Source organism: Salmo salar, chromosome ssa15 (assembly GCF_905237065.1).
Source record: "Salmo salar chromosome ssa15, Ssal_v3.1, whole genome shotgun sequence".
Taxonomy (NCBI): domain Eukaryota; kingdom Metazoa; phylum Chordata; class Actinopteri; order Salmoniformes; family Salmonidae; genus Salmo; species Salmo salar.
Genome location: NC_059456.1, coordinates 103,944,180 through 103,958,400, shown reverse-complemented (window position 1 = coordinate 103,958,400; position 14,221 = coordinate 103,944,180). Strand labels below are relative to the sequence as shown.

General features: G+C 44.7%; 1 long non-coding RNA gene across 1 annotated transcript in view; it reads right to left on the bottom strand.

The window, feature by feature from the left end:
* LOC123727376 (uncharacterized) overlaps positions 1–8,142 on the bottom strand; it is a 16,015-nt gene extending 7,873 nt beyond the window's left edge. The window contains exons 1-2 of the long non-coding RNA XR_006759371.1: positions 7,673–8,142; positions 7,236–7,334 (exon numbers count right to left, since the gene is read on the bottom strand). This is a non-coding gene — a long non-coding RNA (uncharacterized lncRNA). The remainder of the gene's footprint in view (positions 1–7,235; positions 7,335–7,672) is intronic.
* Positions 8,143–14,221: the final 6,079 nt, after the last annotated feature.

The following is a 14,221-nucleotide window of genomic DNA, read 5'->3' as shown; positions in this document are numbered from 1 at the left end:
TCGGGTCAGTGTAGTTGTACTAGAAACATATAGTAGGTGTAGAGGTGCAGTGACCCATCTCGGGTCAGTGTAGTTGTACTAGAAACATACAGTAGGTGTAGTGGAGCAGTGACCCATCTTGGGTCAGTGTAGTTGTACTAGAAACATACAGTAGGTGTAGAGGTGCAGTGACCCATCTCGGGTCAGTGTAGTTGTACTAGAAACATACAGTAGGTGTAGTGGTGCAGTGACCCATCTCGGGTCAGTGTAGTTGTACAAGAAACATACAGTAGGTGTAGAGGTGCAGTGACCCATCTCGGGTCAGTGTAGTTGTACTAGAAACATACAGTAGGTGTAGAGGTGCAGTGACCCATCTCGGGTCAGTGTAGTTGATGATGCGATGGAAAAAAAAATCTGTATTTTTTTTGTTTTTCTGTCTTCGGGTGTTGTTGTTGACGCTGGTTGTGTAAAAATGACACAATGTGTCCTAAATTCTGGAGTCTGGACCAAATCTGGAATCAGCCAGCTGGCCTCCGGCAAAAAGAAAAGAAAAGCGGAACATGGTTTACTCTAGATAACAGTGGTTCTGTGTATCCTTGTGTGGCTCAGTTGGTAGAGCATGGTGTTTGCAACGCCAGCGTTGTGGGTTCGATTCCCATGGGGGACCAGAACGGGGGGAAAAAAAGAAAAATGTATGCATACACTACTGTAAGTCGCTCTGGATAAGAGCATCTGCTAAATGACGTTAATGTATGAGTCCTTTCAGAAATATTAGTTTTCTGTCGGATGCTCAGATAAACAGGCACTACTTGGCAATGACTTCTTCCTGTTGCTCAATAGTGTCTGGCCTGCACAAGTTGTGGCAATGTTGTATTAAAATTCAATTGTATTAAAAATGCATGTACAAAACTAAGACCTTCGCCGAAACCAAGACGGTTCTGCCGAGAGGAAGGCTTCGCTCTTTCACTTGAGTATCTTACCTCGTTATTTTCAGATGATCTCCTTTTGGTCTTTCGTATGCTTTGGCAACCATGTGTGCGTTTTCTATATGTGTTCGCTCCTCTCTCTGTAGGCTTTACAGACGCTCCCCACCCATTGGTTGCAACCCTTCTAATTTAGTGTACCCTGCGCGGCACAACCCCATGTGGAAATCCTGGTCTCTGTTAATGTTTGGAACTGCCGATCTGCGGTCAAGAACGTAGAGTTCATCTCAGCCTATGCTGCCCTTCAGTCACTTTACTTTTTGGCCCTGACGGAAACATGGATCAGCCCAGAGAACACTGCTAGTCCAGCTTCTCTTTCTTCATCTGACTACGTTTTTCTCTCATAGTCCGAGAGTCATCGCGGTGGTAGTCTACTCATTTCTCCTAAGTGGATATTTTCTCTTTTCTCCCTCTCTCACCTGTCCCTCCTCATTTGAATTCCATGCTGTCATTGTCACTTGTTTCTTTCAAGCTTAACATTATTGTCATCTATCGCCCACCAGGTGCTCTTGAAGAGTTCCTCAATGAGCTTGACACCTAGATAAGCTCATTTCCTGACGATGGCTCACCGCTCTTTGTACTGGGCGACTTCAACCTCCTGACGTACTGTATGCCTTCGATTAATTTCTTTCCAACTCTGTCTTTCCCCTCCTTGCCTCTTTTGACCTCATCCTTTTCTAATCCCCTCCAACTCACAAGGTAGGCAATACGCTTGACCTCATCTTTACTAGTTTGTTTCCTTTTCTGTCTCCCTTTCCTCCAACCCTAACCACTCAGCCCCTACCCAGATTGTCATGCGTCGTCGCAATCTTCGCACTCCATCTCCCACTACTCTCTCCTATTCTATCTATCATCTCTCCCTTCTGCTAAATCTTTATCACTCCTGTCTCCTGATTCTGCCTCGTCAACCCTACTCTCCTTCTTTTCCGCATCCTATGACTTGCACTGTCCCCTTTCCTCCCGACCGGCTCAGCCTACCCTCCAACTCCGTGGATGAGTGGCTCATTTCGAGTTTACAGAACAGGGCTGCGGGCAGCTGAGCGAAAATGGAGGAAAACTAAACTTCCGGAGGACCTATCATCCTTTCACTCCCTCCTCTCTACCTTATCTTTCTCTGTATCTGCTGCTAAAGCCACTTCTACCTAAATGTCAAGCTTCTGCCTGTAACCTTAGGTAAGCTTGTAACTCTTTTCCACCTTCTCCTCCCTCCTTAATCCTCCACCCCCCTCCCTCCTCCCTCTCTTGACTTTGTCAACCGCTTTGATAAGAAGGTTGACGACATCCGCTCCTCATTCACTCAGCCTATTGAGTCCACTGGTCTCACTCACATAGAACTAACCTACGCCTTGACTTCTTTCTCCCCTCTCTCTCCAGATGACATCCTGTAAGTAGTGAGGTCTGGACAGCCGACAAGCTAACCACTCAACCCCATCCTCTCCTCCCTTCTCCCTGACTTCAAAATGGCCTGAGTTGCTCCCCTTCTCAAGAAGCCAACACTTGACTCATCTAACGTCAAAACTATAAACCTGTATCCCTTCTTTCATTTATTTAAAAAACACTTGAGCGTTCTCTCTCTGATCAACTCTCTTGTTATCTCTCTCAGAACCAACTTCTTGACCCTAACCAGTCAGGCTTTAAGTCGGGTCACTCAACTGAGATTGCTCTTCTCTGTGTCACAGAGGCTCTCCGCTCTGCCAAAGCTGACTCTCTCTCCTCTGTTCTCATCCTCCTAGATCTATCCACTGCCTTCGACCCCGTGAACCATCAGATCCTCCTCTCCACCATCTCAGGGCTGGGTGTTTCAGGCTCTGCGCTCTCTTGTATTGCATCCTACCTGGCAGGCCGCTCCTACCAGGTGATGTGGAGAGGATCTATGTCTGCACCACGTACTCTCACTACTGGTGTCCCCCAGGGCTCGGTTCTAGACCCACTCTTATACACCAAGTCACTCGACTCCGTCATATCCTTACATGGTCTCGCCTAACATTGCTATGTGGATGACAGTTAACTACTTTTCTCCTTCCCCCTTTCTGACACCCAGGTCAGGACACACATCTCTGCATGCCTGAAAGATATCTCAACTTGGATGTCGGCCCATCACCTCAAGCCCAACCTTGAGAAGATGGAGCTGCTCTTCCTCCCGGGGAAGGCCTGCCCGCTCAAAGACCTCTCCATCACGGGTTGACAACTCCACAGTGTTGCCCTCCCAAAGTGCAAAGAACCTTGGCTTGACCCTGGACAACATCCTGTCGTTTTCTGCAAACATCAAAGCAGTGACTTGCTCCTGCAGGTTCATGGTCTACAAGATCCATAGAGTACGACCCTAAATCACACAATAAGCCGTGCAAGTCCTAATCCAGGCACATGTCCTCTCCCGTCTGGACTACTGAAACTCACTTCTGGCTGGGCTTCCCCGCTTGTGCCATCAAACCCCTTCAATTTATCCAGAACGCTGTAGCTCGTCTGGTTTTCAACCTTCCCAAGTTGTCTCATGTCACCCCGCTCCTCCGCACACTCCACTGGCTTCCAGACGAAGCTTGCATCCACTATAAGACCATCGTACTTACATACGGAACAGCAAGAGGAACAGCACCTCTCTACATTCAGGCTATGCTCAAACCCTACACTCCAACACTAGCACGCAGTTCTGCCGCCTCAGGTCTCTTGGCCCTCCCACCCCTAAAGGAGGGCAGCTCCCGCTCAGCCCAGTCCAAGCTCTTCTTTGTCTTGGCACCACAATGGTGGAACCAGCTTCCCCCTTGAAGCTAGAACAGCAGAGTCCCTTACCCATCTTCAGAAAACACCTGAAACCTTATTCAAACAGTATCTTAAGTAATCCTCTCCCTTCCTCAACCCCCCAACCCAATTTATTATTATCTTTTTTTAATTTTTATAAATAAAACCTGAACCAGCATTTGGGTCAGAGACATGGTGACACCCTCAAGCCTCTGTTACTTATAGACTTATTTTTCTACTGTATTATTGACTGTATGTTTGTTTTACTCCATGTGTAACTCTGTTGTTGTATGTTGTCGAACTGCTTTGCTTTATCTTGGCCAGGTCGCAATTGTAAATGCGAACTTGTTCTCAACTAGCCGACCTATTTAAATAAAGGTGAAATAAAATAAATAAAAAACTTTAATTTAATTTCATCTCCCCTCTCTCTTACTCAAAGTGGTTCTCTTTGCATCGCTGTCACGTACAGCTTCTTCACCCCTCAATGTCATAGAGTCTCTCTGGGTTGTGTAAACCAAACCCACACAGAGACAGAGTGACCGAGACATTACACTTCACTTGTATGAGCTAATGTTTTCAGGATATGTAGGGGATAGGTCACACACGGCAGACAGCCCACTCCCTTCCTGCCAACACTGAGGTCATGGAACAGGCTGGTGCTTTACAGCTCACTAGGCTGCACTACCGTAGTACCAGAAATGTTGTTCGCTGTCTGAATTCTAAACATCAAACATTGTCAGGTGTGAGACTCTCACACTATACACAGTCGTGGCAAAAAGTTTTGAGAATGACATAAATATTAATTTTCACAAAGTCTGCTGCCTCAGTTTGTATGATGGCAATTTGCATATACTCCAGAATGTTATAAAGAGTGATCAGATGAATTGTAATTAATTGCAAAGTCCCTCTTTGCCATGCAAATGAACTGAATCCCCCCAAAAACATTTCCACTGCATTTCAGCCCTGCCACGAAAGGACCATCTGACATCATGTCAGTGATTCTCTCATTAATACAGGTGTGAGTGTTGACGAGGACAGGGCTGGAGATCACTCTGTCATGCTGATTGAGTTCGAATAACAGACTGGAAGCTTCAAAAGGAGGTTGGTGCTTGGAATAATTGTTCTTCCTCTGTCAACCATGGTTACCTGCAAGGAAACACGTGCCGTCATCATTGCACAAAAAGGGCTTCAAAGGCAAGAATATTGCTGCCAGTAAGATTGCACCTAAATCAACCATTTATTGGATCATCAAGAACTTCAAGGATAGCGGTTAAATTTTTGTGAAGAAGGCTTCAGGGCACCCAAGAAAGTCCAGCAAGCGCCAGGGCCGTCTCCTAAAGTTGATTCAGCTGCGGGATTGGGGCACCACCAGCACAGAGCTTGCTCAGGAATGGCAGCAGGCAGGTGTGAGTGCATCTGCATGCACAGTGAGGCAAAGACTTTTGGAGGATGGCCTGGTGTCAAGAAGGGCAGCAAAGAAGCCACTTCTGTCCAGGAAAAACATCAGGGACAGACTGATATTCTGCAAAAGGTACAGGGATGGGACTGCTGAGGACTGGGGTAAAGTCATTTTCTCTGATGAATCCCCATTCCGATTGTTTGGGGCATCCGGAAAAAAGCTTGTCCGGAGAAGACAAGGTGAGCGCTACCATCAGTCCAGTGTCATGCCAACAGTAAAGCATCCTGAGACCATTCATGTGTGGGGTTGCTTCTCAGACAAGGGAGTGGACTCCCTCACAATTTTGCCTAAGAACACAGCCATGAATAAAGAATGGTACCAACACATCCTCCGAGAGCAACTTCTCCCAACCATCCAGGAACAGTTTGGTGACGAACAATGCCTTTTCCAGCATGATGGAGCACCTTGCCATAAGACAAAAGTGATGACTAAGTGGCTCGGGGAACAAAACATCGATATTTTGGGTCCATGGCCAGGAAACTCCCCAGACCTTAATCCCATTGAGAACTTGTGGTCAATCCTCAAGAGGCGGGTGGACAAACAAAAACCCACAAATTCTGACAAACCCAAGCATTGATTATGCAAGAATGGGCTGCCATCAGTCAGGATGTGGCCCAGAAGTTAATTGACAGCATGCCAGGGCGGATTGCAGAGGTCTTGAAAAAGAAGGGTCAACACTGCAAATATTGACTCTTTGCATCAACTTCATGTAATTGTCAATAAAAGCCTTTGACACTTATGAAATGCTTGTAATTATACTTCAGTATTCATAGTAACATCTGACAAAAAATATCTAAAGACACTGAAGCAGCAAACTTTGTGGAAATTAATATTTGTGTCATTCTCAAATCTTTTGGCCATTGTCGGGGCGGCAGGTAGCCTAGTGGTTAGTATGTTTGGCCAGTAACCGAACGGTTGCTTGATTGAATCCCCGAGCTGACAATGTAAATATCTGTCGTTCTGCTCCTGAACAAGGCAGTTAACCCACTGTTCCCTGGTAAATAAGGAGTTTGTTCTTAACTGACTTGCCTAGTTAAATTTAGTGACCTCGTGTTTTTTGCGGTAATGCACTCCCAAGTCAAGACAGCGATTGTGTGACTGGTAATTGGGACATTTGACGGCTAATTTCTTTTAGCTACTGAGTGGCACCCATATTCTGACACCCCAGTGACCCACTTGCTTTGACCTACTTCTGTTTGCAATACATCTTAGGCTTTCTGAAACTAGGTCCAGAGGGATTCTGCTGAAAGACCCCCTCGCTAGAACCCCCCCACCCCACAAAACAGTCTCACAACATTGCACACGCACACACACACACACACACACACACACACACACACACACACACACACACACACACACACACACACACACACACACACACACACACACACACACACACACACACACACACACACACAAAGGCCCTTAAACTCTCCCTACCCTCCTTGTCATGTTTTTTCTGACCATGTTAAGACTTTTAATCCCAACTGTGCTGTTTCTGATTTTGAGTTCATGGGATTTATGTCTTATTTCTTTTCCTAAAAAATAAGGATTAGGACTGAGCTGCTAGTCAATGACATGCTGCTGAACCTCTACTACTAAACAGTAGTAGAGCTTGTCATAACAGTTAATAACAGGTCTCCTGGTGTTGCTTTATTGGGGCTGGCAGACCCTGAAGGCCCTCTCTCTCACCCACCACAGTGACCCCTGACCTCCCTCTCACCCACCCACCACAGTGACCTCTCTCTCTCTCTCTCTCTCTCTCTCTCTCTCTCTCTCTCACCCACCCACCACAGTGACCTCTCTCTCTCTCTCTCTCTCTCTCTCTCTCTCTCTCTCTCTCTCTCTCTCTCTCTCTCTCTCTCTCTCTCTCTCTCTCTCTCTCACCCACCCACCACAGTGACCTCTCTCTCTCTCTCTCTCTCTCTCTCTCTCTCTCTCTCTCTCTCTCCCACCCACCACAGTGACCTCTCTCTCTCTCTCTCTCTCTCTCTCTCTCTCTCTCTCTCTCTCTCTCTCTCTCTCTCTCTCTCTCTCTCTCTCTCTATAGTGACCTTCAGACCTCCCTTACTTACCTGTCTCTCCTGGTTAACACTGAGTGGATAGAAGGCAGGACTCTTCTTCTAGCCTGTTCCCAGTTCTGTTTGGCCTGACAACAACCAACACGAACAGATCTGGAACCAGGCAGCAGATGATGAAATACTTGGTAGTGTTACACCTTACCTGAGCGCTCCCTCAGTCCAAAGCCACGCTAACAGGGCATAGGTCAACAATCAGGACCCTATGAACCAGCACTTGGTTAGACTGCTTGAAGGCATGCTACAGGATTTGTATATCTTATTTTTGTAATAATTAAAAAATATATATTACATTGAAGCAGACACTCTTATCCAGAGTGCATACATTTTCATGTTTGTTCATACTGGTCCCCCATGGGAATTGAACTTGCAACTATGGCATTGCTGGTGCCATGCTCTACCAACTGAGCCACACGGTACCACAGGACTCTTACCTTCCAAGTCTTTTATATCCTTCTTTCAAATACTTTATATCCGTCTTTAAAACTGTCCTCTGTTCAGTTGAGAAATGAGTGTTTCGTTAGATCAGTCAGATATCTCAGGAACCTGAACCAGGAACAAAAATGTCAGTTTAGCGTAGCATAGTACAGGACCATACAGGAAGGTAGCCAGGGTAGTGGATGGTGGAGCAGAGGGGAAGCCCACACACACACAGTCAACTCTCCAGACAGACTACAACTCTATATTATCAACAGCCCTCCTCATGTAAACATAGCAACACCGAGACACTCGATTCCCGCTCTCCATTGGCTGAGAAGGCCACCCAGTCATCTTCCTCTTTCTTGACCTTTTGGTAGGGCTTCTTGGCTTGCTCTCTTTAAGGAGGGGAGGGAAAGCGGGGAGTACACCCCTTCGAAGTATGATTACAGATATCCCTCTCTCTATCTGTAACAACAATAAAAACAGCTGACTCTTTATGGTTGATTCTGTTCTTCCCAGATTACAAGAATGGAGGAGTGGGGGAAAGGAGGAGAACGTTAGATCTGTATTTGAGATGTCTCAAAGTTCAACATGAAGTTAATTTAGCTGATTAAGATTAAATATTTATCTCTATGGCTGGCATTCTACCCTCTCCCTGTCTGTCTGTCTGTCTGTCTGTCTGTCTGTCTGTCTGTCTGTCTGTCTGTCTGTCTCTTTTGACACGTCTTTATGGAAGTTGGAGGTTTTTCCTGTACAGAGTTGAACAGTACCCTAAGGACAGGACAAAATGAATAAACCTGCTCCTTCTGCTGTTCCCAGGCCCCCAGGCATAGGTTCCATAGGTCTCCCTCAGAAAGGCCTGAATGAATTAATGGATGAATGCATGAAAGAAGCCTCCGTAGGCAGGTTGGTACTCTACGGGAGTTAATAAACAGTATATTGAGATTTCCCTCTGTAATATAACAGTTGTATCACTTTGATGCTACCAAACGAGAGCCCAACAGGATTCTTATTCCAAACCTGTTCATTCTTGTCTCTTGATGCTTCCCAAACCTGTTAATTCTTGTCTCTTGATGCTTCCCAAACCTGTCAACCCTTGTCTCTTGATGCTTCCCAAACATGTCAATTCTTGACTCTTAATGCTTTCCAAACCCCCAATTGTAGTGTGTGTCTGCATGAGCTGTTGATGTAAAAATTGATGCCAGCCTGGCTTGGGAGAGCTTGAGGCACTCGGTAGACATTTTGATTCTGGCTTCACTGGCCTTAACATATCTGGGCTAGGGGGCAGTATTTTCACGGCTGGATAAAAAAACGTACCCGATTTAAACTGGTTACTACTCTTTCCCAGAAACGAGAATATGCATGTTATTAGTAGATTTGGATAGAAAACACTCTGAAGTTTCTATAACTGTTTGAATGGTGTCTGTGAGTATAACAGAACTCATATGGCAGGCAAAAACCTGAGAAAATTCCATGCAGGAAGTGGCCTGTTTGCGAATTTGTAGTTCTCCCTTTGCTTCTCTGTAAAAACTACAGTGCCCGTGGGGTTATGTGACACTTTCTAAGGCTTCCATTGGCTCTCTAAAGCATTCAGAAAGCGGATTGACGCGTCTCCTGTCTCCGGGCAGAGTACAGGAGCACAGTTTGTCAGTGGACTGCCTGGTGGCTAAGAGACCTCGCCATTTTTTCTCTTCCTTTTTGAATGAATACAGCAATATTATCGCTATTTTATGAGAAAGATACCATAAAAATTGATTTTAAACAGCGTTTGACATGCTTCTAAGTACGGTAAAGGAACATTTAGAGTTTTTTTGTCTCGAAATGCACTCGCGCGTTACCCTTTGGATAGTGACCTGAACGCACGAACAAAACGGGGGTATTTGCACATAACTATGGATTATTTGGAACAAAAACAACATTTGTTGTGGAAGTAGCAGTCCTGGGAGTGCATTCTGACAAAGAACAGCAAAGGTAATACAATTTTTCTAGTTTCTAGTTTAGGTTGCCCCGAACTTGGCGGGTGTCAAATTAGCTAGCCGTGATGGCTGAGCTATGTACTCAGAATATTGCAAAATGTGCTTTCGCCAAAAAGCTATTTTAAAATCTGACACAGCGATTGCATAAAGGAGTTCTGTATCTATAATTCTTAAAATAATTGTTATGTATTTTGTCAACGTTTATCATGAGTAATTTAGTAAATTCACCGGAAGTTTTCGGTGGGAATACAATTTCTGAACATCACACGCCAATGTAAAAAGCTGTTTTTTGATATTTATATGAACTTGATTGAACAAAACATGCATGTATTGTATAACATAATGTCCTAGGAGTGTCATCTGATGAAGATCATCAAAGGTTAGTGCTGCATTTAGCTGTGTTTTGGGTTTTTGTGACATATATGCTTGCTTGAAAAATGGCTGTGTGGTTATTTGTGTCTATGTACTCTCCTAACATAATCTAATGTTTTGCTTTCGCTGTAAAGCCTTTTTGAAATCGGACAATGTGGTTAGATTAACGAGAGTCTTGTCTTTCAAATGGTGTAAAATAGTCGTATGTTTGAAATATTGAAATTATTGCATTTTTTAGGTATTTGTATTTCGCGCCACGCGATTCCACTGGCTGTTGAATAGAGTGGGACGCTAACGTCCCACCTAGCCCATAGAGGTTAAGATGATATGATACAAAAAACATTTTAACGTTACAGCCTTATTCTAACCTGTCTGGGCTAGGTGGCAGTATTTTCACGGCCAGGTGAAAAAACGTACCCAATTTAATACAGGTTACTACTCTGGCCCAGAAACTAGAATATGCATATTATTAGTAGATTTGGATAGAAAACACTTTGAAGTTTCTAAAACTGTTTGAATGGTGTCTATGAGTATAACAGAACTCATATGGCAGGCAAAAACCTGAGAAAAAGTCAACCAGGAAGTGGGGGGGATCTGAGAATTGTAGTTCTTCTTTGAAGTGAGTGGGTGGTCTGCCTGGCAACAAAGGGATTGGATATGCGCTGTCACGCGAGCGCACCGTTCCTTTTTTTTCTTCTTGAATGAATATGCTATTGTCCGGTTGGAATATTATCGCAATTTTACATTAAAAATACCATAAAGATTGGTTTTAAACAGCGTTTGACATGCTTCTAAGTACGGTAATGGAACATTTAGACTTTTCGTCTCTGGTTCCGCGCTCGCGCGTTATGCCTTTGGATAAGTGATCTGTACGCACAAACAAAACGGAGGTATTTGTACATAAATATGGATTATTTCGATCAAAAACAAGATTTCTTGTGGAAGTAGCAGTCCTGGGAGTGCATTCTGACGAAGATCAGCAAAGGTAAGAGCATATTTATAATACTAATTCTGAGTTTAGGTGACCCCGAACTTGGCGGGTGTCTGTATAGCTCTCTGTGGTGGCTGAGCTATGTACTCAGGATATTGAAAAATGTGCTTTCTCCGTAAAGCTATTTTAAAATCTGACAAAGCAGTTGCATCCAGGAGTAGTCTATCTTTAATTCTTTAAATAATTGTTATATATTTTGTCAACGTTTATGATGAGTATTTTTGTAAATTGATGTGCACATTCACCGGGAGTTTTGGTGGGAATACATTTTCTGAACATCACGTGCAAATGTAAAATGCTGCTTTTGGATATAAATATGAACTTTATCGAACAAAACATACATGTATTGTGTAACATAATGTCCTAGGAGTGTCATCTGATGAAGATCGTCAAAGGTTAGTGCTTCATTTAGCTGTGTTTTGGGTTTTATTGACACATGTCCTTGCTTGGAAAATGGCTGTGTGATTATTTTTGTCTATGTACTCTCCTAACATAATCTAATGTTTTGCTTTTGCTGTAAAGCCTTTTTGAAATCGGACAATGTGGTTACATCAAGGAGAAGTGTATCTTTAAAATGGTGTAAAATAATTGTATGTTTGAGAAAGTTGAATTATGACATTTTGTTGTTTTCGAATTTGCCGCCTTGATATTTCACTGGCTGTGTCCCGCAGGTGGGACGCTAGCGTCCCACGTAGCCCATAGAAGTTAAAATCTTTAAAAATCCTCATCAATCTACACACAATACCCCATAATGACAAAGTCAAAACAGGTTTTTTGATGTTTTTGCAAATGTATTAAAAATGAAAAAACATAAATATCTTATTTACACTAAGTATTCAGACCCTTTGCTATGAGAGCTCAGGGTGCATCCTGTTTCCATTGATCATTCTTGAGATGTTTCTACAACTTGATTGGAGTCCACCTGTGGTAAATTCAATTGATTGGACATGATTTGGAAAGGCACACACCTGTCTATATAAGGTCCCACAGTTGACAGTGCATGTCAGAGCAAAAACCAAGCCATGAGGTCGAAGGAATTGTCCGTAGAGCTCCGAGACAGGATTGTGTCGAGGCACAGATCTGGGGAAGGGTACCAAAAAATGTCTGCAGCAATGAAGGTCTCCAAGAACACGGTGGCCTCCATCATTCTTAAATGGAAGAAGTTTGGAACCACCAAGACTCTTCCTAGAGCTGCCCGCCTGGCCAAACTGAACAATCGGGGGAGAAGGGCCTTGGTCAGGGAGGTGACCAAGAACCCGATGGTCACTCTGTCAGAGATCCAGAGTTCCTCTATGGAGATGGGAGAACCTTCCAGAAGGACAACCTTGCACCATCCCTACAGTGAAACATGGTGGTGGCAGCATCATGCTATGGGGATGTTTTTCAGCGGCAGGGACTGGGAGACTAGTCAGAATCGAGGGAAAGAATGAACGAGAGATTCTTGATGAAAACCTGCTCTGAGATTGAGGCCTAGGCTTAGGACCTCAGACTGGGGCGAAGGTTCACCTTCCAATGGGACAATGACGGAGTGGCTTCGGGACAAGTGTCTGAATGTCCTTGAGTGGTCCAGCCAGAGCCTGGACTTGAATCCGATTGAACATCTCTGGAGAGACCTGAAAATAGCTGTGCAGCGACGTTCCCCATCCAGCCCAAAGACAGGTGTGCCAAGCATGTTTTTATTTTTAATTTCACCTTAATTTAACCAGGTAGGCCAGTTGAGAACAAGTTCTCATTTACAACTGCGACCTGGCCAAGATAAAGAAAAGTAATGCGACAAAAACAACAACACAGAGTTACACATGGAATAAACAGACGTACCCAGCGTCATACCCAAGAAAACTCAGGGCTGCAAAAATGTCTATAAACCTGTTTTTGCTTTGTCGTTATGGGGTATTGTGTGTAGATTGATGAGGGATTTTATTTTTTTTACATTTTTTTTTTCTCCAATTTTGGAATAAGGCTGTAATATAACAAAATACAGAAAAAGTCAAGGGGTCTGAATAATTTCCGAATGCACTGTAAAGGTGGCTTTTGGAATGAATCCCCCAGACACTGGGCCTGGGCTTGGTCATCACAGCAACAGAGGGAGAAGGACTGTCCTCCAGACACTGGGCCTTGGTAATCACAGCAACAGAGGGAGAGGGACTGTCCTCCAGACACTGGGCCTGGGCTTGGTCCACCACAGCAACAGAGGGAGAAGGACTGTCCTCCAGACACTGGGCCTGGGCTTGGTCCACCACATCAACAGAGGGAGAAGGACTGTCCTTCAGACACTGGGCCTTGGTCACCACATCAACAGAGGGAGAAGGACTGTCCTCCAGACACTGGTCCTGGGCCTTGGTCATCACAGCAACAGAGGGAGAGCTACTGTCTTCCAGACACTGGGCCTGGGCCACCACAACAACCCTCTTAGGCCTCACTCCCCCTTATCTGAGATATCTACTGCAGCCCTCATCCTCCACATACAACACCCGTTCTGCCAGTCACATTCTGTTAAAGGTCCCCAAAGCACACACATCCCTGGGTCGCTCCTCTTTTCAGTTCACTGCAGCTAGCGACTGGAACGAGCTGCAACAAACACTCAAACTGGACAGTTTAATCTCCATCTCTTCATTCAAAGACTCAATCATGGACACTCTTACTGACCGTTGTGGCTGCTTTGCATGATGTATTGTTGTCTCTACCTTATTGCCCTTTGTGCTGTTGTCTGTGCCCAATAATGTTCGTACCATGTTTTGTGCTGCTACAATGTTGTGTTGCTACCATGTTGTTGTTATGTTGTGTTGCTGCCATGCTATGTCGTTGTCTTAGGTCTCTCTTTATGTTGTGTTGTGTTGTCTCTTGTCGTGATGTGTGTTTTGTCCTATATCAATGTTTTATTAAAAAATATATTTTTAATCACAGCCCCCGTCGCCGCAGGAGGCCGTCATTGTAAATAAGAATTTGATCTTAACTGACTTGCCTAGTATTTTTGTTTTTGTTTTAATCAACAGAGGGACAGGGACTGCCCACCAGAATCTGGGCCTGGGCCACCATCACCACAGCAACAGAGGGACGGGGACTGCCCAACAGAATCTGGGCCTGGGCCACCATCACCACAGCAACAGTGGGACGGGGACTGCCCACCAGAATCTGGGCCTGGGCCACCATCACCACAGCAACAGTGGGACGGGGACTGAGATTGGCTTCTCGTCTTCCCATTGGCATACCAGAGATGCCCCGTT